This window comes from Periplaneta americana, chromosome 12, assembly GCF_040183065.1.
Source record: "Periplaneta americana isolate PAMFEO1 chromosome 12, P.americana_PAMFEO1_priV1, whole genome shotgun sequence".
Lineage (NCBI taxonomy): Eukaryota > Metazoa > Arthropoda > Insecta > Blattodea > Blattidae > Periplaneta > Periplaneta americana.
The window spans coordinates 36,973,357-36,998,601 of NC_091128.1; the positions used below are offsets into that span (position 1 = coordinate 36,973,357).

Sequence of the window (25,245 nt, forward strand, 5' to 3'; positions counted from 1 at the left end):
ATCATGTGAATGAGGGAAAACTATGAATTAGAAATGAGTGTAAGTCAGCACTTAAGGGTTCACTCATTTATAAGTGACGACTATGAATTCCACCCTAAATCTCTAACATGAATACACCTTCATATCATTAATATAAACCTCACACTAGGTGGCATCAACAACAGTATTAATTCAGAGTATTGAAAACAGGGTTTAAGCAAACGTTCCCTTAACACGACACAGTTAACCACATTGAGTGAAATCAACAGTAAACAGTGAGCAGGGAACCGTCAGTTCCGTGTACCAACCAACTTCAGTTATACATAAGATATCCATATAGGTTAATTGCTGGGTAACCTTCGCTGTTGGACCTCGGACTCATTTCTCAATCATTAATTCACATATCATCATCCACACTATAGCCCGGGTTCAATTCACGGTGCAGAGTGCTGCAGGCCTACTTGTACAAGAGCGCGGCCGTTCGGCTACCCAGTCATTCACAGAATAGGAGTGGTAAGCACAATAAGCATCAGGCTGTAGTGCAAGCCTTCGGGTCCCTCCTCCGTACACGAAAAAAAGAAAAAGAGGTTAATGTTCAAAACACCACATTGACGATTCAAAAGTAAGTTACGAATAAAGATGCGAATTAGATATAAGGTGAGTAATAGAATCATATATATTTGTGTGTCAGTTCATTGCATTTACGATACAACCGGGGACTTATAGCTGGGGGCAAGCCCCCCCCCCCCAAGACATCTTTGCCATAACCCTTCTATATTATTCCTGAACCGTCAAAAACATAGATAAGCGTATCAGAGTTAACAATAATGCCTACGATATGTAAGAGTATGGTAGTTGAAAAGTTGCATATGTGGACAGCTAGAGTCTTCTACACGATTACCATAGGCCCACTACAGTATTAATGCTAGAATTAAAATACGAGGAGAGGTTTCCTCCCCTTATATCGTACAAAAAGTAAAAACTCTCGTTTGCGTACAGGTACCAGAATAATGGTACATAAAGGCAACGGCGGTAACGTTGGATTTCCCGTGTACAGGTATCATACGGAACAGGATTCAGGATCACGGCTGCTTTGATCTGCATACCGGTGGACATCAAGAACCGCTCCGCTAGTTCTGTACGATTTGCAGATGTAGGACGACGCAAATATTTTCATACTGAACACCGAAATCAGGTACAGTAAGGGACTCAGTTACCGACTCTGAAGTGAGGGGAATATAAGAGGCAAGTCTGGGAGTGGGGCAGTAGTGAGGACCGATCAGAGGTGGTCTGAAGGGATGACGTAAGCCATGCAATGTGTAGCAGTTGATCGTATATGCAACTACGCACTGGGTGCTCTTATCACTGAGCTACGCCGAGGCTTAATCCATAGCACTGGATCGAATCTTTCTCGTTTGTTTTTTTCCCCAATTGTGGCCTTACTGGGGGTCCTGGGTTCGATCCCCGGCGCCGAAGCGAATTTTTCTCCATTAGCAAATGACAACCATAACAGAGAATTCTGTACGACCAAAAAATTAATAATCTTTACATAGATTCAGTCTTGGTGTTGGTAGACAGATTCAGTAGATCGATTCCAACCCTTGACGAAGAAATAAGGACATAAGGCAGGGAGAGAGACAGACAGTGGGAGTGAGAGGGAGAGGAAGGACATAGAAAGCAATATTTTTCAAATGTAATCTTCATCTTACGATGTTTCATCAATATTTTTCGTTATCAGATCACGTATTTCAAAGTTACATTTCTGTCCATTAGGTGTCATCACCCTAGAATCCCAACATGTAGGATGTCTGGTAGAGGGGATACTGGGCGGAGCTTAGCAGCAACGTATGTATATTGAGGTTTTAAATTAATATGCCTTGAACATACGCTTTTTGGTAGATAGGTACAAAAATAGAACTATCGTGGAATGAAGAGAGGGATTGCTTCCCCTGTAGCCTACATTAGTGCAACAACTGGATTACGTGAAAATCTCCAAAAACATCATTGGTCCAGTATGTAAGGAACGAAAGTACCTATTTGGCAACGGGTTGGGCGTGTTTATAGCTTTCGCATTGTTCACGTCGTGTATTTAGGTATGTGCTACAATTTTGATGTTATTTGAGGTCCGTAGCCAGAATTATTCATTAGGTAGGGCACCAAAAAAGGGGGGGGCTGATATAATACGTAAGTAATCTGAAACAGAACAATGAACATGATAAGCATGCTTATCATACCTTATCCCTAAATTTACAAAATAACAATGAAATAAAATTAATTAGCAGTTTCGTTCATACCAACTCAAAATAACTGCAGCCTGCGATTTCTTCAGGACATCGTCAGACTCCAGAGGCTAAAAGAACTAAGTTTGCCATTCGCTGATGACTCATGTATAACCTTTGTGGTCGGTTTATGGAAATTAAAGTTGAAAAATGTTGATTCGTATGTTGCTGTGCTGCACCCGAATGTTGCCACTGTTGCAAAGAATTCATATGTGTTTTTGAACACTTCCAACTTTTGTTTTCATTCGGTTTTGAAGACAAATATGTCTTTATCACTGACATTTCTTCTCTGCTTGATAAAGTTACTTCTAAATTTACTAGGGGTTGAAGATTTTTTATCCACACTCTCAATAAAGTTTTTCATTTTCACTGAAACTTTCCTCTAACTGCACCATCACTAAATCCATAATTTCATAAAATATATATTTTTAGTTGAGTGCATCAGAGCTGTTTGAGGAATGTACTGACAACTGATCAAAATAAATATAGTCAGTATTTTCAGTTGTCTTGTTAGATCTTTTATTTGGAACAGAATCAAAAACCAGTGTCTCTGGCAACAGATCTTCAGCTTCTTTTAGATAGAAGAGAACTGTTCATCTTGACGAAAGGAACTCATTTCATATTTCTTATAGCTTATCATAGCGAAGCTACGCCCATTGCTTTGGTTAGGGTAATTTGTCAAAATAACTGGTTTTATTGGCTCACCTTTTTGTTCAAGATCCAGGTTCTTTGTTCTGTATTCTGGTTGAGGTACTGGCGCCATATCCATCTGATTTGTGTTGCTAGAGTGAGTTGAGGATTCTTGCCTTACTTCTGCCAAAGAAATGTCTTAAACTATCCATATTGACTCACAAGTCGCAACTTTCACTGCACTAATATTGAGACAAGTAAAACATTACTGTGACTCCACATGGGACACACGTACATGCAATATTAGGTTGGTGCATATTTCCGTAGCAATTTTTCATAAGTCTGTTAAGCACATCAGATAGGCTACACATAAGAGAGAAGTTAATCATCAACAATATATTCTGCAGCACTATTTACAACAGTCTGCCAATACTGGAGTAGTTTTATCACTGTCCTTCGCAAGTCTTTATTGGCTCCGACTCAAAGAATGTAGAACTTTGTCTTTACTTTTTCGAATTCTGCACAACTCAACACAAAATTACCTTTCGTCTCGTTTCTCTTATGTAGGCCTATATTCTAACCACGATGTAAATGCCATATTACTTAAGTTATCTGTGACACCAGTGGCGTATGCTGAACTTGGAGTATGGGTGTTCTGTTAAAAATATATAATTGGTCTATAGTCGCACGGCTTTAGTAGAAATTTCAAATTCATTAACTACTCCTGCTACGTGAGTAAATAAACCATCTGCTCTTCTATCAGCACTAACATCTACAAAGCCCAAGAATCTTTCATAGACATAGCGGAGAACTGTAGATAGTTGAGATTTGTTTTCAATATCAGAAGTTTCATCAAGTATTATAGCTACAAATGAAACTGAGTTAATTTCATTTTTATTTCTTCTTTTTCTACGTCAGTAATAGCTTTTATGGTATCATTTTGAATCAATGGAGAAGTTCCTGGAAACACTGTGGAAGAATTTAGATGGTTTTCTAAAAGTAAACCATATTTTTTAACACATTAAAAAATTCTAATTTTTTTTTCAAAGAACTATCTGATTCAACATGTCCCCGTAGAGGGAGCTCCTGGTTAGCTAGAAGACAAATAGCGTCAATGATTCGTATTAATACAGCTCTATTTCTCTTTACCCCTTCATTGTATTTATTGGTATCAGTTTTTCGTTGATCATGAAGTAAAGTATCAATTCACTTGAATAATTTCAAGGGAAAAATTGTTCCGGGGCCGGGTATCGATCTCGGGACCCTTTGCTTAGCGCACGAATGCTCTACCGACTGAGCTACCCCAGGAACCATACATGACACCATCACAATTCTTCCCTTTATATCAACATAACTCATCCCCATTTAAGTTGAGTGGATATAAAGGAAAGAATTGTGATGGTGTCATGTATGGTTCCTGGGGTAGCTCAGTCGGTAGAGCATTCGTGCGCTAAGCGAAGGGTCCCGAGATCGATACCCGGCCCAGAAACAATTTTTCCTTGAAATTATTCAAGCCTGCTTCATATGGAGCTTCTACCTGAAAGTCAGATTAGCATATCAATTCACTGTTTGCCGAAAAGTTTTGATTTCAGGAAACATTGTACGTGGGTTTGAGATTTTGAATGTTTTTGCTGTGCACTACACAAGTGATTTAAGTCAGCAAATCCATACTTACTCCAAACCTCATTTTTGTTAGAAAAGAATAAGCATGGCCAGCAAAATAACCTGTTTGAAATTTCACAACCTGCTAACCATTCTCCATTTTCATATTGTGAAATAGAAAAATGTCTCGTGTATTGTCCGGTTTTTGTTTTATATTGTTGCACTAAATTCGGAAGTGGCAGGGTAGGTCTACCTTTATTCACTCTATGTAATTATTTCTCTTCTAGTGGGCGAGAAGAGAATGATTTTTGCAAAAGATATTTTACAGTGTACATTTCCAAGTGCTATTTTCATTAAATAAGTCATTTAAATTGTTACCTGCGCCGGCACACAGCTATGAGCCCTAATAAAACCTAAACACAGTAAATTCACTCACACGAGCAGTTAAACACAATATTTTATAAGGCTACAATTGACAAGTTGAGCTGCCTGTATACAGGACGACCTGCAAGCTTGAGAGAAGTGAGTATCCCCACCACTTCACTGTGTGCGCACAGAGAATTATAGCAGTAACTCTGAACCGAGTATGTTCTTCTGTACAGGCAGGACAACCAGACCAGACCTCATTCCACTTCGCCAGGCAGAGCGTAGCCTACGTTATAAAACGAAAGCTGTCCTGGGGATGGTGTGCACATTCAACCAGCAGGCATTTAAAATATTTAAATGGTAATAAATTAAAATTATTCTTGAACTATATACATCAACTTCCAATAAAATTACCACGCATTTAAATTGTGATAAATTAAAATTGTTGTTGCATTATATAAAACAATTTAAAAAAAAATGAGATTACCGAATTTACACGGTGTCCAGCACACACCTTGAACACCCACAATATACGCCCAAGTGTGACGCGAATTATAGTATTCATAGAACATCTTGTTACTTATCTTTTACAGTCTCCACTTTACGACAATGAAATTATCACGAAGTATAAGGGGCTGCAAGACAATAAACACTTTTAGAAATAGCTTAAAGGATAACCTTCTTAGCAATTCACTCTAATCATACTGTCTTAAGTGGTCCCTGACTACATGATAACTTCTTTCTTTAGACATGCATCCTGATAGCTCTGTATTTTCACAATTATTGTCTCCTAATAATTTGTTCCTATTATCTAACATTATTTGAAATATATTAACATTTTAGGTATATTTTGCTACATAGTTTGTATTTCATTGTTTAATTCATAGTCCATAGTATTTTAATATTAATTCATAAGTAACTTTTGTATACACGTAACTTTTATCGAAATCAAATTGTTGTGTTCTTTCTAGCTTGCAAGTTCATTCTACTTTTTGCTGGTTGAGTAGAAGAGAAGGCCTTACTCCCTTAACTCTGCGAGTTAAAATAAATCATTATTAATATCTTTTATCTCTCTAACGTAATAGTCATTATCTTTACTCACTTTAACGTAATAATAACTAATATCTTTAGCCGAACACATTATGCTACCAATCCAAGTTAGTGGTAATAAGTTGGGTATGATTATATGTCAGAGATATTGATCATAATATTGTTGTTTAGTCAACTGTCCGAAGACAGGTCTGAACCTCATAAGTGATACCAAATAAGGCATCTCTCATGAGACAACTAGGCCAGGAGATAATGGGGTAGGGTGGCCAGTTCCTTTCCCCGTTCATTGCATACATCGCCGTTTAGCTACATGTCACACCAATCAGACTTCAAGTCATTATAATATAGTGATACAAAATTCAAAACCTTCACTAAATATTATTGAGAAACTGAAACTTCTATTGATGTCTATTTTTAAATGTGATTGTACATTTCATGGTTATGTTAGTGATGACCTGCTGTGGCTGATAGTTCTGTTTCGTCACAGTTTTGCAGATAATCCATGGTAGTACTGTGTCATCAATGCGTGATGGTGTTGCAAATATAGTACGTGACTATATATCAGGCCCAAGAATTGTACTTGTGCGGGCTGATACACATGAGAAGCCAGTAAAATGCGCTGTTTGTGGGAAGTGTTGATAGAGACATTTTCCACAGACATCGCATTTGAATGGTTTCTTGCCAGCATCGAGATTCATCCCTTCAAGAGTGGTTTATGAAATGTGGAGAACCCTTGCTCAGTAAAACACTTACTGTCCTCTACTGGAGGGTGTGAACAAGTCCTAGAAGAAAGAAGTAGAAAGCAGTACTGAATTAGGAAAAGATGTGCAGCATACATGCCATGATGAATAGAAATTTATCAGGACCAAAGAAAGAACTGAGAAAACAACTAAGCCTGTTTCCACTGTAGAATTTGTACAAATGAGCTGTTATGCAGTCAGTATAATATCTGTCGTCTGAAATGCGACGAGACAATGTCCCCAAGTGACAGCAACACTGCCACAATATTATGCCGGAATTGAAACTAGGATTTACATTTCCAATTGTGCATACTTCATATATTATTATGATAGCCTTTCTCTCAGTTGGGTTTCCTCAAACGCAAATGTATGCCTTTATACTGGCGACAAACCATTCCAATGCAATGTATGTGGAATTCTTGTCACCTAATAAGCCATGCCTAATGTACAGAAACCATTCAAACGTGACTGATATCTGTGAAAAATATTTGCACTTTATGAAGATTCTGAGAAAACATCAGGCGACAAATAGTTCAAAACATTTTTGTCGTTACGGTGTGATCAATAAATTAGAATGAGCGCGGTTACACAGGCAACAACAAGACAAAACTGTTGAAAGAATAGGCTACTGGAGGGTGGAGACCAGGGGCGGTTCTCGAAGAGGGGCTGCGGAGCTGCAGCACCCCCAGATATTTGTAGCTCTTGTCTCGTTTTATGTTGTGAAATACATTTATTATACAGTCTCTATTTAGCGGCTCGAATTTTTTATAAAATTTCGCTCTAATTGACATGCACGCAATCGTTAGTGAAGTCACTTCCTCCCCTGGTGCTGCCAGAGAGAAACCAGAGACAAGGACTATAGGATGAAGCCACTTCCTCTTCTGGAGCTGCCAGTCTCGTCTTGGATGCTTTGCGCGTTAGTTTTACCCCTCCCTCTGCTGCCCCATGCCATGAATCCAGAGTTTCCAGGCGCTGCAAAATTTGCAGTAGTTTGTCAGTAGCGCGCAGTTTTAAATACATTTTCTTTAATGTTGTGAGTATAACAAGTGCAACAATGTTTAATTCTGTACAATATTTACAGTCTATTCAGTTCAGTACCTTAACAATTCAGGAGAAATGTGAAATTAAGTGCCCATCATTTGACTCTCATAATGGAAAGAGCTGCTAAACAAAATACAAAGGCCCGCCCGCATATTTTTAGCTAATTTATCCAGTATCCCTGCTTTCTTCTCTCGACCTCCTCACAGTCTGTATTAGGTTAATGTGTTTCAAAGACAATTCCATCAGCAGGGGCAACAAGATTGAGTTTTAAAATAAGAACAGTAAATGTTGTTCATGAGAAGAAGGAACCATTGCTAGAATGTTTTCAAACCGTAATGGAATCTGAAACATCTAACAACATCACAATAAATGAGGGAAGCACGGAACAGTACACAGTTGAGCAGCGAGATCTGTGAAAATGAAAACCCTAAAAAGCGTCTTAAGATCGAAGGGATTCAGACAAGGGTTGTGGCAGCCAAGGAAGTGTGTGACCTCATTATCACACAAGCTAAAACCCGATTCCAGTCCATAGATCATCTGATATTATCTTTTCTTCTGTGTCAAGAAAAATTTGAATGCTACAAAATCTCATTTCCTAAAAATGACCTAAATGTATGTGTGAAGCTTTTTCCAATGTTCGATACAGAAAACAAAAAACGGAACTCACTGTGTTGTATCAGAGACAAGAATTCAGAAATATCAGTGACGCAGTCAAGCTCTTGCAGTTTCTTCTATCTGAGAACTTGCAGGCCTCATTTTGAGAAGTTGTGAAACTACTACGCATAGCTACCACTATACCAATGACAATTCCGAACCAGAACGTTGCTTTTCGTGTTTGAAGAGAGTGAAATCCTATCTTAGAAATACGTTGAGAGAAGGGACCGCATTAGCTATGTTTTCCATTGTAAAGATTATGTTAAACGACATACCGGATTTTAATAAGAAGATTATTCAAAAGTTTGCAACCTACAAGACAAGGCGCATGGAACTAATCTTTAAATAAAATAAGTTGCTTGGTTTTTGTATGCAGCCCCCCTTAATTCAATACCCACGAGCCGCCACTGGTGGAGGCAATAACATTGTGACGACATAGTGCAGTCAGATGGGGCCGTGTACACTGGCAAAAATTCTGTGTACCGGCCCACTAGCTCCTATTTTGGTAGTTTCTTTCTTTGTATCATAATGGGAGATCTGAACAGACTTCTTTTGAAAATCAGATGCTGGAAATTCCAGGTGAGAAACAGATAAAGAAGTAACTTGCCCTGCACCAATGAGCACAAGAAGCTTGACGCGGACATGGAGATACTTCAGCTGCTGCGACATACAGTACTCTATACAACCAATATCAAGGAATAGATCCTCCTGAAATGAAGCCAGTAGCGGTGTAGCTCGCGCAAGGAACGATTACCGAAAAACAGTGGTGGCGTTACTTTCTGTTTTAATGTGTGTATGTAGAAACGCCGAGGGAGCGAGAGATGCGGGCCGATGGAAGTACTGCCTCTTCCAAGAAGATGAGCAGATGGGGACATCGCCTGTGGAAATGAAGAGCGTAGCAAGGGAAAAATTCGAAGCGAATTAAACGCGCAACATTATGTTTACGAATAAAATAATGATACTCTGCGAGAGGTACGATCCATCACTACATAATAAAATAAACGCACTTGGAACGAGACACATATTCACATGTAGTGGAGCTGAAACTAAAACCGTAATGTAACTATCGCAATGCAAGACTGATTCTATCGATGTCGTTTCTCTTCCGACTGTACTCTTGAATATCATTCCAGTTCTCTCGTGACCTTTCCTGTCGCCTGCTCTTCCTTATAAAATTGCTTCATTCGCATTCCTGTCGTCTGTAACCCCTGCTTACGAGACCTGTACCCTCAAGTACTTATAGCAACTGCGATATAATAGGACAAGGATAGCCACTACTTCAGGGATCAAGATTTCGAAAATTGACGTCATCACCACAGAGTGAACTAACAGAATGACCCTGTGGTACATTCTGCACTTGCTGACTTTCTGCTCATAAATTTCAGCTGTCATCGGTTAATCCTTTGTATTATTAAAATAATTAAACTCAACATTTTCATTTAGATTAGGTATTTCGTGGGTATCTAATTTCAAACTGTACTTGCTTCAAAGCAACGGAAAGTCGTCCAGCTTCGGTTGAAATGATATAGAAATATCACTGCAACCTTGATCTCCCTGCTTGCATTACATTGAGCTCAAACAGCTGTCTATTGCATTTCCTGTTAACAGAAAAACTTTTTATTATACGAATACGTGCTTTAGTTTCGGAGATCGCATTCACATTTATTACGTGTATATTCTACGAATTGTCACTACTCTGTGTCCGTTTCATATTGTGAAAATGCAGCAATTCCCAAGGGCCACAACGATTTTAGGTAAAGTTACGCTACCAATATCGTGAGTAGGCCTACTATTCGTGAACAACATACACTTTCCCTAATTGTAGAACATATACAAACTGGAAAAGGGATTCATTTCAACCGTTGGTTACGAGATTATACAAGATGGGGCATAGCGCTTGAAATGCAGGTCTAAAGTGGTAATCGCGTAATGCCAATTCTGCCGCTAGGAGCGCTGTTCAGTTCTACAGTCCAGAGTCCGTGCATATACCATAGTAGCGCAATCGCCAAGTTGGCCGCCATTGTTATTCCTTTTCAACACGAGTGGGATAAGAATATTTAAAGCAAAACCCAGATATTTTCAATTTGAAGGGCAAAAACTTCTAAAGGATCTTCTTACATTTTAGAACATTATTGTCAGTCAACATACCAATGTATAAAAACTTCATTTAATAATTATTGTATTGTATTTATTAAAATTCCATGGTATTCATACATTGCTTACAGCTAGAATATGGAACAAGTCAAAAAACTTATTACTATTATAAAGTCATAATTTATAGTCACAGTCTAGATGAAATATATACAGACGAGATTTACAATATAGTCTACTAGTACAACACAAAGTTTTAGTATCAATTTCATGAAGTGTTATTATAGCATAAATACGCATTTAAGTGTTCAATACACTCCTCCATAAACACGACAGTTATAGGTATTACAGGAACATGAACTTAATAAATTACAAGTATCAAATGAAAACAGCAGTTTGCAAATTTATAAATAAATTATAAAACAATAAATCTAAACATTTCCAACTGCATTCCTCGTTCAAACTCTCCGACTTCATCATTTAAGGGGACACTATACTGAAATTAGTTTTAAGTGTTTGCAATAGCGAAATCTATAACGGCCACACTTACGAAGCTGTTCACCAAGTTTTCATCACTGGTATATTTGCTTAATAGTGACAAATGTATAAAATTTTATCCGCTTATGATAAGTGATTTGCTTTTTATTAATATTTTATTAAAATATTGAACCGCTTTATATAAAAAGTTGCTTGCACAACAATTGACATTATTCTTAAGTGATATTCACTTATATGGACCCTTACATACATGGAATCAAAGCTTACTATAGGGTTTTGCTGTAAAATAAAACAGTAAATTACTAAAATTTTTTATTATAAAATAAAAAAAAATTATAGCCATAAAAATTCCTAATAATTTACCCATTCACTGTACATAAAATTCCAATAGTAATGTTTGTTCCAATGTATATAAAGAATCATGTAAGTGAATATCAATTAAAAATAATTTAAATTGTGGCGCAAAGGACTTTTTATATAAAGCAATACAATATTTTATTAAGTTATTAATAAAATGTAAACCACTTATCATAGACGGACAAAATTTTTACATGTGTTATTATTAACCAGATATACTAGTCATAAACATTTTGTGAATTTCGCTTTAAAAATATGGAAGTTAGGAATTTCAGTATAATGTCCCCAAGGATACACTAATAAGAGATTTTGTCATTTTTGGTCAAAAAGGCGTTTCTTTGTTTTTATCTTTAAAAATTTGTTTATGGTCTAAAGATGCCCTCTGCCATTAGTTTTCATGACCATACGACTGGTCTATCACATTTTTAAAAGGTTGCTCACTCTGACTGTTAATTTAAATGCTCCATCCACGCACTCCACTCTGAATTCTGCGATCATTTTGAACATTACGCTGTATTTCATACATTATTTATTATATTAGATTTTCGATTGAGCTCCTCGACTTCTCGAAATATTTCTTCATACTGTAGAATCCATCAGATGTTAGGGCTACTTCAAAGGCTGCTTTCCTTTGAAAGATATTCAGTTACAAAGGATAGCACAACTCTTGTCTAAAGGAAAATTCCATTTGTTGTTAGTAGCCATAACAACGTGTTTTCCATGCTTGGTTTTTGTTTGTGATACAAGAAATATTTGCAAGTTTCTAACATTTTTATTGTTAATGTTATAATAGTGTCTACAATCTTTAGTGATTTGTAAATAATATTTATCTAATATTAATACATTTATCTAATATTAATATCTATTTAATATTTATGGCGGATTTGTCGGCATTTGCCGGCGCAAAGGATTGCGGTACTCTGGATATTCACGGACTCTGCTACAGTCTATACAAAACTAGAAAGGTATTGACAGTTCTCTCTTTCACACACGGGAAGGGAGCGACGTTGTAAAGTTGTGGGGTAGTGCTGTGTGGCTGATTGCGCCGTCTGCCTGCCGTGTCGGAACTAAGCAGCTAACACGAACTCGTAAATTTGTATAATACGGATCCTTTGACTGAATAATAATAATAATAATAATAATAATAATAATAATAATAATAATAATAATAATAATAATAATAAATTATAAAGGAAATAAAGAGTAAGTGAATGTGAATATGATACAGTGTGCAAACCATATGTAGTATGAAGCGTAATGAAGGTTTCATGCTATAAATTTGAAGTTATAAATGAAAGGTAGGCTACAGTTTTAGCTCTATAGACTACATTACATCAGCTAACAATGTCTCGTGGAGAAGTGTCAAGTCTACACTGAGTGTCATAATGTGGCGAATAGTACAGAAAATAGTGGGACGTGTGTTTTATCAGAGTCAGGCGTTTCAGATATTAGTATCAGTAATAATGACGCGGAAGCAATAACTCCTATTCTATCTTGACTTTAATAGGGCGAAAGGTGATCCTATTTCTCACGATCCTACAAGGTAGATAATAATTAATCCCTTCGGAATCATATCGCTAAATGAAGTTACGTTACCCAAAATATGTACAGTGAATTTAAAAAATCACCCAGGCAATATATTGGCTTTCCAAGGTACACTTAAATAAAAGTTTGTTTTACAGAACTGTAGGGGATGGTAAAAAACAACAAAGTGTCAGTTCTCTCCATTAACAACTCGCAGTCACTGATTTATAGCCTATATATATATATATATATATATATTCTCAGTTCTTTACGACAGTGTACAGAAAAACACTGCCATGGAAGATCTCACATCTTGTAGCGAAATTCGCATTTCTTTTTTTAACATAGTCGGTAATGTAAATACACAAGCAGTCGCATTAAATACGAAAACAATAGCCCGACAGAACACCAATACTTGCTGTGATATAGTAACGAAGATTAAAATCTTCCGAACAAAACAGCTGGCTACCACATGCTCGCTGTGAAACAATCGGCAACGCCAACCTATCACCATGAACTCTGGTTGGCTGATTTTAACGGTTACCATGGTGACGCCTTCAAGCTGCTGAACTGTCAATACCTTTCTAGTTTTGTGTAGACTGTAGATATTCGTATCAGAATACTTAAATGTCATTGGCATTTGGAACATTTGAAGGACTCACTGTTGCCCATTAAATGCTTCGCGTAATATTTTATTGTCAATAGACGTAATTTCAAAATTTCTACGTCTCAATTATATTAAAATAATTGGCTGTGATTCTTGATATTAAGAGATATTACATATTTTAAACTAAGGCACTACTTTCCTGTTCTTCAATTCATACACCATACCTTTACAGAAATAATGAAATAAACTTGATAAATTTTATACGAGCATTGTAGTCTACGCTTTTCACGTGTTTATTATTATTATTATTATTATTATTATTATTATTATTATTATTATTATTATTATTATTATTATTATTATTATTATTATTGTTATTGTTATTATTAAGTTCCAGTGAATTAAGGTACTGTATTATCTTCCATTTTCTTGAATTCATAATTTAATCATTTGTAAGTGGCCCTAACTTTTCTTATTCTTTTTCTTTCTTTTTTTTTTCTTTTTTTTTATATATTGACGTTGAAGTATTATGATTTTTACTAATTGATAAGAAACTGCAGTCACAGTGCATGATAAGTATAATTGCGCGATTTTTCTTGCACACCTTGTAGTGGTGAAATAAATATCTAATAGGCCTGCTGATTAACCTGTAGTGGGGTAGTAATAGCAAATGCTGTAATATTGTAGTGTGTGTAAACAGCTTTAAAATTAAAAGTTAGAATTAAATTACATTAGGAAGTTAGTCTCCAATATATGTGATTAGAAATAGTTTCTGCATTTGAGGATTTCTCAGAACATAAGCAGATATCTCAGGATTCTCAGGGACTTTTTTAAAATCATGCTGCCCTTTGCCATATGCGCATCTGCTCTCCCCGATCCCCATTTCTCTTTTACTAATGTCTGCATCTCGCTCCCCTGATATGTTTTCTGTTGTCACTCATGACATGTAAATTTAATGAAAGTATAAAGAAAAATATTCGGTACACCATACGGTGATAGTTGTAGCTTACCACAACAAATAATTGTACCGGTAGTAATTATTTATTTATTACTTGTAATGTCGTAATAATATTTGATTTGGCATGAGCGGAGCACATTACACTAAACTCCGCACGCGCAACATTAAAATCATTTTACTGCATACGTTGTATCCTAAATTATGTAAATCGTATATATTTCAATATTCAGCAGTAATTATTAACTATTGTCGTAGAATATTTGCCATTACAAATGATTATAATCATACTCTTTTCCTCGAAAGTCTTGAATAACGCTACTTATTGTTTTAAGACAGGACAAACTAAGAACTATACTATTTCAAGATAATAATAATAATAATAATAATGCTAATGTCTGAAAGTGTAAAACACCGGTAGTTCACTTCCAGCAATTAAAACGAATTAGAAGGAACGAAATCTGGAGGAAAACATTGACCAGAAAACAATCAACTTGTCAAAGTAAATGAACCAGATGAAGAATGTACGGGCTACTCCATATGAAATCGATCAGTAAAAAACCTCGCATTTTTTTATACTTTAATTTTTTCCCTGTTTATATGAGGAGTGTGCACCTCCAAAAATATACTATCGAAAGTCAAATGGTTTTCGTATTATTGAGCGACAAATTTAGCATATTTTATAAAAACAAGCCTCTTTCAGTGCTCAGAACTCTGGAACCATTTACTGCAGAACATTGAAAGAGAGCTCATTTTGAAGCTGACATTTGGTAGGTTATGTTAAGAAGTAATCCTTATTTTTATTGTATACAGAGAGACAAATAATCTGATTTTACTTACTTTTAGAGTTTTTGCCAATTTGTAAAAATGTAAAAAAATATTGAGAAAGAACCTTGCATTATTAAGAGGGATTCGGCAATGTTTGGTTAGTGGTACGGCAATAAGTGTCGAGGGTATTAAATAGATTATTTTCACACGCCTAGACTTGAACGATGCAGTACCACACGCACTGGCCGAGAGCTGAAGATAAGCGAGCGTTGGGCGTCATTTTACTCCTGTGTTTATGAAAACCTCTGATAAAGCTAGCACAGCCATGACTGCTAGACGACACATCACGTGTTTATGTCTCCTGGCCTTGCTTACCTCAGCTAGCTCCCACCTCACAGTCAGCTGGTTAGTTCACACGTGTACTATTTAGTTTCTTTATCTGATATTTTCAATACTTTCTTATCAACGTACCATCAGTAAAAAATATATATTTATTTGTACCTTCAATGCGGAATCTAACTATATATTTTTAAAATATTTTTTCCTTGGCAAAGGCGTCTTAATGAGGAAAAATCTAAATTTCTCCATTTCCATAAAAAGTAAGAAAATCTGTTTGTATGTCAATATGAACTTTAATTTCTCTGCATCAAAATAAACCATGATTTTGATCATTGGGTGAAAGGGTTTCGGAGCTACAACAGTTTAATGTTGCAAATTTTATGAAAATAAGATAAATTTAAATATTTTTAATTTAAACACTATGAAGTTCTGATGCCTCATAATTTGCACAAAGCATTGTATCACTGTTTTATTGTATTTAGAAATTGTAAGGTCAATTTTCTCTATATTTCAGTCGATTTCAGATGGAATATCTCGTACTGGTACTCATAGTTTGAAAGCAAACTTTTTAATTGAACTAATCCAGACTTACGGAAAACAAAATTGTAAATAGCATTAAATCACACTGAAAATCTAACAAGTCAACAATAAATCTCAAATAAGACTGTATTATGCTTGGCATGTTTATAATCTTAGTACTCAGTCAGTAATGCAAAATTAATCAAAGAATTTTCACGATACACAATGCTGAGTAATGGAACTATTCATCATTTAATAGAACTGCGAGGCGAACCTAGTGGCAGAAATTGTAATGATGCTCCGAGTTCCACTCTTGATCATCCTATGCACCAGCTTGTATAATCTCGTAAGCTACGATTTCAACACACCCTAAGTCAATTCTCTTATCCTTCAAAGCTTCAAATCTGTCTATGACATCTTCATAAAACGTGTGATTTTCACTGAGGTTAGACAGTGTATCTCTATGAAAAGTTATTAACAGTGAAAGTCTTTTGTGTGATGTAGCATTCTGAGTGAAAATTTTCAGTCTTTTCAAACAGGAAACTTCTTTCATCAGAAGAATTTTTTAAAGTTGTTTTATACGACTTCTCAATTTCCTTAGCATTTTTGAAAAACAAATATCAAATGGAACTGTAGGTTGTCCTGAATTAAAAACATATTTTTTTTTACCCTTATATCTAAGTGCGCAGCATTTATAATAAATTACAAACTATGTCATATATATGGCACATATTTACCAACATGTTCTATGTAAGTGCCTAAATATTTGTATAATAAGCACTATAATGTTATATAGGCTACTATGACGTAGAATTAATACACTATACACTCATCACTAGTAGGCCTACGCTAAATACATTAAGATGCTATTAATATTTAATATACACACTATTAACACTACATGTGTACCATGTACACTCATATTAAACTTTTAGATATAAGATCTGGAACAAAACTGGCAATTTGCCATGAACTCATAAGAAGATATAATACATGCTGCAGAAAAACAACTTTTCGAATGTATGTGGGGTGTATTCCTGATAAAATAACATAGAGCCAACTCATTTTCTGTTGCAGGGATGGCTGCTTGGACAGAAGGAATGATGATGCTTTTCTCAAGTCAGGTAGTACATCCTGTAAAATTTCACCATCCTTCAGCTGTAGCCCCCGGCCCTGGGAACCTGTTTCTACATTTCTCTATTATTAGTACTGTTAGATCTACAAATTGATTACCAACAACAAATTTAACCACGCTCTTTAACTGAAAGACTCAGAAATATACTTCACATACAATATTTCTTTATTGTGTGATGTCTCGTTACCATGGTAGCCAAGTGTTGGATCAAAATGGGTAACTCTACAGTATTGTACAAATACGTTACTGGTAATAATTATTATTAATTATTAGTACGAGATAAAATTATATTTATGAGTCATTCCACGTCAATTCGGACAGTTTAAAAGGAAAAATGACCTTCATGTCTCCAATTTTTATGAAACATCTACACACACAGTTGATTTGTTGCCCCCAATCTTCTTTCATTTAATTGTTACAAAACATATAAACGTCTGCATATTGTTTCATATTAACTTTAACATCCTCTATTCTAATTGTTGTAGGAGCACCGTTCTAGGCTCGTTTTAAACCTAATTAAACACTCTTTCATCACATGTGACGTTGGAGTAGATAAAATGTAGGAGTTTATATGTAAACTATTAATTATGTTCTAAATTTAAGGTATTTCACTAAGCCTACTCTAAAAGAATACAAAAAAATTATAGTTGCATCTCCACTTAATTTTTAGTATGTGTATAAAATTTCAGGTTGGAACTCGAAATTGATATAGAATTAGTGGACTTATCCAGCAAGACATTACGCAGGTGTGATGTAGTAGTGGAGCAGTATAAGATGAGAATACATTAGCACACATCTTTTACATCACATTAATGTTATCAGTACAGAATCAGTTCAAAGTACCGCTATTGTCTCTTCTATATTATTATTATTATTATTAGGTTATTTTACGACGCTTTATCAACAGCTTAGGTTATTTAGCGTCTGAATGAGATGAAGGTGATAATGCCGGTGAAATGAGTCCGGGGTCCAACACCGAAAGTTACCCAGCATTTGCTCATTTGTCTCTTCTTGTGAGGTAGATTATTGTTTAGTTGAAATGAGGATGGAAGAAAGTATTGTTAGTGTTCCACATAGTAGTTTAGTTTTCTCCCAGGTACAGTTTTTTTTTTTTTTTTTTCCCAAAAGTTCATACCCTATTTGGTAATTCTCGTTGCTGAAGAATATGAAGGAAATTTCACCAATATTTTTCATAGTCCATTTGAACAATTTCAAGACTCACTGTCATAGCAAGCTGCTGCCAATGCCATCACAAGGGTCTTTGCCATGTGATGTTGCAAAAAATTGCCACTCTGCGGATACTCCAAAATTTCTTTCATGGTAGCATGTGTTTACAAAATTTTTTCCATTCTTATATTCTGCACTTGAACTATCAGAAAAATCCTTACTTCCTCCTACTACTATATTATTAAATAACGTTGAAATGATGAACTGCATTGGTTTCATCTTTAAGCCACTCAGATATAACTAAATTCCTGTATTTCACTTCACATTCTTTTGTGCAATCGATTACAAATGGATGCACTGTGGTTTGTGGCCTGATTGTTATTCCAGTGAACACCCTGCACAGAATCTTAGATGATGTAGGCATAATTTTCCGAGAAATCACATATGACTAGGTATTCTGTTTCCTGTACATTGTCGTTCTCTTTGAAATGTAGCTTGCAGCTGTCAAATAAATGCATGGGGTGCAAGAGCTTGTAATTTTGTGGACAACTTTTGTAAAGAAATCCTCACCTTGTGGCTATAATTTCTGAATTTGTTTTCTTAACTGCGACCTACTGCTTGTACGTAATTTTCTCAATAGTGTTTTCTTCGTAAAGATCTTACAAGTTGTTAAATAAAAGCCCTTTCTGGAAGCACATCTGTTATACATTTTCAAAGTATTAATGGCAGACTTGCTGTTCTTCTAAACACGCGGAAGCTATATGATATTTGAAGCAATTGGAAAACTAATTAATATTGTCTACGAAATGATGTGATTTGTAGGTGGGGTTCATAGCGAATCTCTGCAGTGAGGTGTGAGAGTGTAACAAGAAGGTTGTGTAAAAGTTTGTCACCACTCAAGATACTAACTCAGAGAGATGTGGAAACGATGGTTGATGAGTCAATTTCTATTATTATTTGCTATTGTTCTGTAATATAGTATGCATACTTTGTTGGTGCTGTGTATTAACGACCTGTAATAAATGGAAGGTCATAGTGCAAGCTGTAATGGCTAGCCAGTTACTGGTAATTCAGGCCTAAAACATCATAGGATGGCAAGGCTGCAGTCCGTTACCTGATGTAGACAATGCATAATGTAAGTACATTCTTGTAAAAATCTCGCATGCATGTTTTATGTTAGGTTGTTAGTTTAAAATAATTATTTGTTAAATCACGTCATCTGTCATTGCTCCACACTTGTCGATGCAGTACAACTAATCATTGGTAGGGAAGTGCGGAAGGATTTTGCAGTATGTTTGTTGAAGTGCGGAGCTTTTATGTACCTATGGAATAAGGATTAGTATTATTTTCTGCTAGAAAGTGTTTGTTCAACACCATTGATGAATTCTTTTATCATGGTTAAAATATATCTCCCATCAGATCCTTATCGCTGAGCGGAGCTATTCATCCCACCAGTAGAGGCAGCACACATACTTTGTGAAATATTTACAATTCAATTTCTGCAGTTCCATCTTCGAATTACATGCATATTGAGAAAATTAAACGGGGAATAAATTCATGATTTATTTATATATTTTCTTTTAATTCTCGCGAATATGTTGAAAATTCAACTTTAAAAATATATTAGTGTTGTATTCACAATAAATTATTCCAAAAAACGATGTTACTGATGTGAAATAAAACTGCAATTCTTATAGTTTTAATTGAGCCTAAGATGAGTTCTGCGTCACACACAGATGCAAAGTTATAAGCGTTTATGTTTATCAATGTGCTCTCATTTTTATTTTTTTCAATTTTGATATATATTCCAGAATTTTTTTTTTTTTTGGCTGAAATAGAAATATACGGGCTTCTTTAACCCCCTAAACACACACACAAATTTTCAAACTGTTTCAAGACAACAAAGTCACAAGCCTGTTCGATTGCATGTGAAATGTCTCATAGGTTACACATAAATAGGTGAAGTGGCACTTCACTACTCAAATGCTTGAGAAAAGAATTGTTTCTACTTTTACAACATTTAAAATTTGTTTCATGTTGACATAGCCTGCTTGTTTTAACTTTGAATTATATTTTGCTAACCAAATTATTTTATGCCTTTTATAGTTCATTGGATTGAGAAGACTATGATGGGAGAAATGAGCGTGATACTCATTGAAGATTCGAATTCGGGAATGTAAAGCACAGTGGATAGTCTCAAGCACCTTTAAAGCGACTGACATTTTTCTGTAAGTAGGTTTTTATATTAGTCATGTCAGTAAAGGTTGATTTACACCAGTAAGTTGACGCTAATGTTCTCTCAAATCCATTTTAATATTATCCTCCCATCTATGTTTTGGTCTCCCCAAACGTCTTTTTTCCCCTCTAGCCTGCCAGCTAACACTCTGTATGCATTTCTGAATTCGCCCATACATGCTACATGCCCTGCCCATCTGAAACATTTTGATTTAATATTCCTAATTATGTTAGGTGAATACAATGCATGCAGTTCTGCATTGTGTAACTTTCTTCATTCTCCTGTAATTTCATCCCTCTACATTTCAAGTGTCTGGCAATTTTTAAAATCATTCACATATTTGTCTAAATATAAGCAATATTAGCATTTATTACTCTCAAGTTCTTCTGGATCTTGTATATCATGTATTCAAATTGTAAGCTGCGTTGGTCTATCTGAGACCTATTGCTTTTAAAACTTGAGAAATATTATTTATCTGTGAAGATGTTAAATTGTCTGACAAATCACTTATGCCAGGTTACCAGAATATTGTATAACATATTTAATTTCTAAAATTCTAAAACAATACTACAAACTACAAAGATGCTGATGTAGGTACTGCACCTTTTAGAATGAACTATGTAGAACCTCATCAACCCCTAGCATGATCATATGATCACGACACATTTATAGTTAGTACGCTTGCGTCATAATTAAAGACTAAACATGCTTAGCAATACAGCAGAAGCTATGATTATTCTAGAGTAAGGCCAACATAAATACCGTAATAAATATCTTCAAACAGTGCGATAAAAGCAATACTTACACAGAGACTACCATCGTATTCCAGCCAATAAAGGCGAACAGATAACTAACATTTCAGACAGTTCCTAACTGTGTCCCGGCAATGATCTTATTGCAATTACAGCATTGCTACATATCTTCTGAACCAATAGGCACTTTCAAAATTAAAATCTATAACCTAGTATTATTTTTTCAACAGTTTCAATAAACACATACATGCTATGTTCATATAATCACGCACTGTGGTAATGGGTTAAACAGATCCTTTTGAGTAGTTATTACAAAATTCACGTCACTCTTTGTCATTGCCTGTTTACTAATTTTCGACTCTGGAAATATATAATTAACCCATAGATCTAAAATTAGTAATTGATATGAAATTTTGAGTGTAGGTAAATATATTTAGTCTAACAAATATTTAAAAAACGTTACGCCATCATCTTACTTTATATCATTCAGGCACTCGATCTCCTTACAGGTAGACCATCAAAATGTCTTCCATTTATTTCTACCATTCTTGGAGGTCTACTGTGAAGACAGTGAAACTGTAGAAATCAAAGGGATATTCTCGAAAGCTCTCATTTATTTTGTACTGGTAACCTATTTTGTGCGAGAATTTTAGTGAACATTTCATCTTCATGGGGGGAAACTCCCCTAGAAGTTGCTGCCTAAAATAAAGTAACAGTTTTCTGTTCTCTGTTTCCCAACTACAGTCCTATGTCTCAGACAGCTTGGCAGCCACAGTTGTTGCAGTGTTCTCATAAGTTTAAAAAGCAACAGTGTATGATACCTTCTCCACAAACAGACTTCTGTTGCATGCAGGAAAGTTTGTTTTAAGGAGAATTTTGTTGTATTTATACTAAAACATAGTCCCAAGTGCTTACTTGTAGGCATAATTTTTAAGCCAAATTTCCATTAAGAAAACGCGTAATAATACAGGTATGTTTTCATTAATTGTCTGCATCCTTTGTTTTCTACTACTGCCTAAGTGGTAGCGAAGCATCTGTACTGTATTTAGTTTGTTGGTGTCAAGTGCTGCTTGTAGAAATCCATTTCCATTATTTTTTTTTTTCTCGAAAGTAGATGAAGTTTCGTTATTATATAACTTTTCACTATATCTATACTAATAATTATTTCCTCTCTTTGTTGGTTATTCAATTAATTTCTTACATGTCTATGATGCGGCCCCAGATAGAAAAGAATGTGATTAATAGAATGCATGAGTGGACATAGACGCTAGTAAATTGGACAGCACTTAAATATTACATATAATTTTTAGTACCAGACCAATTGAATATGCAGTCATGAATAGAAATAGGAACGTGCAAATACTCATTCAAAGAGAATATTTTCCAGCATATAATCGTAGGAAATTCCTTGAGAAAGAAGTGGACAAAATTTGCATTTTGTTCTCTGAAACTAGAACTTGTAATTAATTTAGGTACAACTATTTTAAGAAAATTATCATCCGAAGAGAAAGGAAAGCCTGTGGAGTGTTCATTACTATTTATACAACTCTGGTAACAAATATTTAGATTCTTAATTGAGTTTTTTTCTCCGCATATTATTAAGATTTTCCTCAAGTTGCTGTGAGTAGGGATCAGACTCGTCATGTCACAAATATTTTCTTACAATAACTGATAACCTCAACATTCCCCAAGATAATGTTACTAACAGTTTATATTCTTTAACACAATATTTTCCGACAAAATTCCCAAATATTCATATATTTCCAACAATCAAACAAGAAGTAATTGCAATTATTAAAAATCCAAAGTCAAAAAACTCCTCACGGTATGATGAAATAACAAGCAAAATATTAAAAGCGAGTTCACATATTATAGCTGGGCCATTAAGTTATTTATGTAACTATTCAATGTTCAATGGTATATTTCCCGAGAGATTAAAATATTCAGTGGTTATTCCTATCTTCAAAAAGGGAGAAACGTCTCCAGAAAATTACAGACCCATATCACTTCTACCAGTCTTCTCCAAAATCTTTGAAAAAGTAATGTATGAAAGATTATATCATCATCTAGAAAGATACAACATTTTAGTCCCAGAACAATTTGGATTTAGGAAAAATAAAGGCACAGAAAATGCAACATTTAGTTTAACTGACAAAATTCTGGAGGCAGTAAATAAAAAATTACAAGTTGGAGGGATTTTCTGTGATTTATCCAAAGCATTTGACTGTATAAATCATAAAATGCTGCTAGATAAATTAGATTATTATGGAATTAAAGGTGTTGCACACCAATGGTTTCACATAAAAGATGTAGGTCATCCCATATTATTTGCAGATGACACAAGTATAGTAATTACAGCCAAAAACTCCAACACATTCCAATCTTCAACAGAGGAAATTCTCTTCAAAATATGTGACTTGTTCTCAGTCAATAAATTAGTATTAAATTGTAACAAAACTAACATAATTCAATTTAAATCCTGTCCAAATTCAACGTCGCAAATTTCTAGCGCAATAATTAACAATAGATCCCTATTAGAAACAACAACAACCAAATTTCTTGGCTTAAAAATCGATAATGTGTTAAATTGGAAAAATCATATTAAAGAAATTACCCCCAAACTAAATTCAGCTTGTTTTGCTATTAGATCTATGCAAAATCATATTAAAGAAATTACCCCCAAACTAAATTCATCTTGTTTTGCTATTAGATCTATGCAAAAGATAGTAAATATCAATACCTTAAAAACAGTATACTCTGTATACTTCCACTCGGTAATGAGTTTTGGAATAATATTCTGGGGAAATTCCACAGATAGTAACAATATATTTCTATTACAAAAAAGAGTAATTAGAATAATAGTAGGTGCGAAATCTAGAGAATCGTGTAGGACTATTTTAAAAAAACTACAAATAATGCCCGTGGCTTGTCAGTATATCTTTTCATTAATAGCCTAGTCTTCCTCGTATGTAATCGTGAAAACTTTGTAACTAATTCAACAGTTCACAGCATAAATAGACGTCAAAAAAATGACTTTCATACTCCATCGGCAAGTCTGTCATGCTATCAAAAAGGAGTGCGTTATATGGCAGTAAAATTTTTTAATGGCCTCCCTAGCGATATAAAAAATGAAACTCAAAACATAAAATTATTTAGGGCCAAATTAAAGAAGTACCTAATTTCTCACGCCTTCTATTCTGTAGGTGAATTCATGACATTCAATAACACTTCATGAAATTGATATTAAAACTATGTGTTGTACTAGTAGACTATATTGTAAATCTCGTCTGTATATATTTCATCTAGACTGTGACTATAAATTAAGATTTTATAATAGTATTAAGTTTTTTGACTTGTTCCATATTCTAGCTGTAAGCATGTATGAATACCATGGAATGTTAATAGATACAATGCAATACAATGTGTCTTGCAGAGTTTATTTGTGACATTAATGTCTGTATAGCAGCGATTATACTTGTGGAAATAGTCTCATATAAGCGTATTCATAATGTGAAGCAAGACTTACGTTATTACGAACTTGCGTCCTTCTCAGAGACACAGTTAAGCTTCAAGACAGGTTCCCAGGTACACTGACCCTATGCGAATCAACCAGACAAAAGGGGGGGGGAGATCTTTCACTGGGATTCCCTTTAGGTGTATTAGTTGTAACATCATTAAGTCGAATATACAGTAGTCCTCTTCTGTAAATACTGTAGATATTGAGGATATGAGAATGAAGATGATATAATATGTAATTAACTTGTGAGTTGTTAAAATATAGTCTAATTAAATTGAAGTCATAGACAAAAATTACTTGAATGTTGTTAACCATTAGGATATGAAATTTATATTTCTAAGCAATATTTGGGATGCAAAACATAGAGGAGAATATTTAGAAATAACTGATAATGGAAGTATTATTGCACTGGTTTTATACCTGCATCTTTCTTCAGTGA

The 25,245-nt window shown here is 34.9% G+C and overlaps 1 protein-coding gene across 12 annotated transcripts in view; it reads left to right on the forward strand.

The window, feature by feature from the left end:
- LOC138710290 (zinc finger protein 664-like) overlaps window positions 1-25,245 on the forward strand; it is a 98,860-nt gene that overhangs the window by 39,949 nt on the left and 33,666 nt on the right. For 2 of the 12 annotated variants that reach the window (XM_069841056.1, XM_069841067.1), the window contains exons 2-4: window positions 5,093-5,216; window positions 17,077-17,383; window positions 20,408-20,529. The gene's annotated coding sequence lies outside the window, so the exon portion shown is untranslated. The other 10 variants (XM_069841059.1, XM_069841065.1, XM_069841058.1 and 7 more) reach the window with 10 other exon arrangements.